The following is a 2,733-nucleotide window of genomic DNA, read 5'->3' as shown; positions in this document are numbered from 1 at the left end:
TATACTGGATCTTAGTTGTGGAATGCAGGATCTTTTTTCTTTTTTTACTTGCAGCACATGAGATCTTTTTAGTTGTGGCATATGATCTCTTAAATGTGGCATGTGGGATCTAGTTTCCTGACCAGGGATCGAACCCACACCCTCTGCATTGGGAGTGCAGTCTTAACCTCTGGACCACCAGGGAAGTCCCTACTTGATATTTCAAATGAACAAGTGATTGGCCTTTTGCAACAGGTATTTCACTGATCTCTTGTTTACAGGTCACTGAAGATAATAAAGAAAACTATACTTGCTTTTCATAGGTATGGTCAGTTTTTACAAGCTTAGTATTTGGTGTCTACTTGCCATTTTTTAAATTTTCTAGATGGCATCTACAGTACAAATAACTCTCATAGGCACCTGTAAGATATATTAAGCCTTTTCTTCAAAGAGCTTTATAATACTGTTAGGAAAATATGGCCAAAAAAAAACCTAGAACAAGGTGAACTGGGTGGGTAGATATTTGAATGGATACACAGATGAATGGATGGAAGATGGATGAATGGATGGGGAGTTCCTTTTTCTGTTTAACTGGTTTATAGCCTTTCCAAAGGAATGCAGTCTTAAAGTAATCTTTTCTCCTTTGCTTTTTGGTTAAGTCCCTGGATTATGAGATACTGTCTGTAGCTTTATAGTTCTGAGTAAGTAGAGAGCAGCAGCAGATTTTCAAGAGCTACTTAGAGCAAAAACTAATGATGTCTGGTTAAAGATCAAATGTAAAGATCCTAAAAACTATTTTTTGAGTAGTTAAAACCTGGCCTAAGGAAACATCTAGAGAAATACATTCCAAGAAATTATTTCTTCTCACTCAAGCAAAAGCTGTCCTGTGCAGGAAGTAAACTATAAAGTACTCACTTCTGCATTTCTGAAATTCATCTGTTTGCTAAATGAAGTATTACCTGCACCCTCCATAAGGTACCAAAAGGGAAAGCAGAGAAATAACCATTGTTGAATGCATTGAATTGAATGCATTGAATGTCAACAATAATCCATTGTTGAATGGATCAAGTACTGTGCTATAGGGTTTTTATGGTGAAATCTTCATTTTTAAAAGCTCCTGTGAGGTTATTATTATCCACCCCATTTTTCTTTTCTTTTTTTTTTTTTTTTTTTTTTTTTTTTTATTAGTTGGAGGCTAATTACTTCACAACATTTCAGTGGGGTCTTGTCATACATTGATATGAATCAGCCATAGATTTACACTTATTCCCCATCCCGATCCCCCTCCCACCTCCCTCTCCACCCGATTCCTCTGGGTCTTCCCAGTGCACCAGGCCGGAGCACTTGTCTCATGCATCCCACCTGGGCTGGTGATCTGTTTCACCATAGATAGTATACATGCTGTTCTTTTGAAACATCCCACCCTCACCTTCTCCCACAGAGTTCAAAAGTCTGTTCTGTATTTCTGTGTCTCTTTTTCTGTTTTGCATATAGGGTTATCGTTACCATCTTTCTAAATTCCATATATATGTGTTAGTATGCTGTAATGTTCTTTATCTTTCTGGCTTACTTCACTCTGTATAAGGGGCTCCAGTTTCATCCATCTTATCCACCCCATTTTTCAAATGAGGAAGCAGACTCAGAGAACTTGAGTAACTGGCCAAAATCATTCAGTGACTATCTGGTAGAGCTGGTTCAAATCCAGCTACACTAGTGAAGACAAAAATTAAAATTATGTACTTCTACTTCTGAAGGTGATATCAGAAGTTAATCATTTGCCACTTCCTCTTTCCCCTAAAAACAATTTAATAGAAATGAAAATATATCTAGGGCCCTTTGGTGACCAGATATAACTGAGACTGACCAGTCACGGTAGCCTGCTTTTTTTTTTTTTTTTTGGAGTAATTGATAATTATCGAAGATTACAATTGTACAATATGGAGAAGTATAGAACAAAATACAATTATCGGGGAACAGTTGCTCTACAATATTGTGTTGGCCTCTGCCACACACCAACACGAATCAGCCACAGGTATGTATAGGTCTGCTCCCTCCTGAACCCCACTCCCATCTCCCACCCCATCCTACCCCTCTAGATTGTCACAGAGCACTGGGTTGAGCTCCCTGCTTCACACAGCAAATCCTTTTGCTGTCTATTTTACATATGGTAACGTATGTGTTTCCATTTACTCTCTCAATTTGTCCCACTCTCTCCTTCCCCCATGGTGTCCACAAGCCTCTTCTCTATTTCTGCATCTCCATTGTTTTTCAGAGTTGTTGGTGGCTGTGCAGGATGTTCAAGACAGCTTGCCCAGTGCCACGCTGTTGATGACCACTCCATTATGGATATATAAGCAAATCTTCAGGAAGACCCTTGGCATGTGCAAGTGTGCTGGAGAAGCCAGGCTTTTGTTTCTTCATCTGACATAAGAGAACCCTTCCTAACTTCCCCAGGAGGACCCTGGGAGGGTTTGGATGGGTGGGTAGCAAAGGAATTGTTTCACCGGCGGTCACCACAGGAGGTCAAGACTGGGCTGGCACTGTTTTCAATAACAGCCATTGTGATCGTGGTCCAAAGTCTGGCAGAAACTTTTTATGTGTTTGCTTTCGTTTTGTTGTTAGACACCTGGAATGCCAAGGGCAGTTCTGTGCCAAACCACAAGAAGAATGAAAGCCCAGGACTTCCCTCGGGTCACCAGCTTCCTTCAGCTTGGGGCAAGAGTAAAATCTGCCCGAAGGTAGAAGTTTGGGAAT

Source organism: Cervus canadensis, chromosome 8 (genome assembly GCF_019320065.1).
Source record: "Cervus canadensis isolate Bull #8, Minnesota chromosome 8, ASM1932006v1, whole genome shotgun sequence".
NCBI lineage: Eukaryota > Metazoa > Chordata > Mammalia > Artiodactyla > Cervidae > Cervus > Cervus canadensis.
This window is presented reverse-complemented; position numbering follows the sequence as displayed.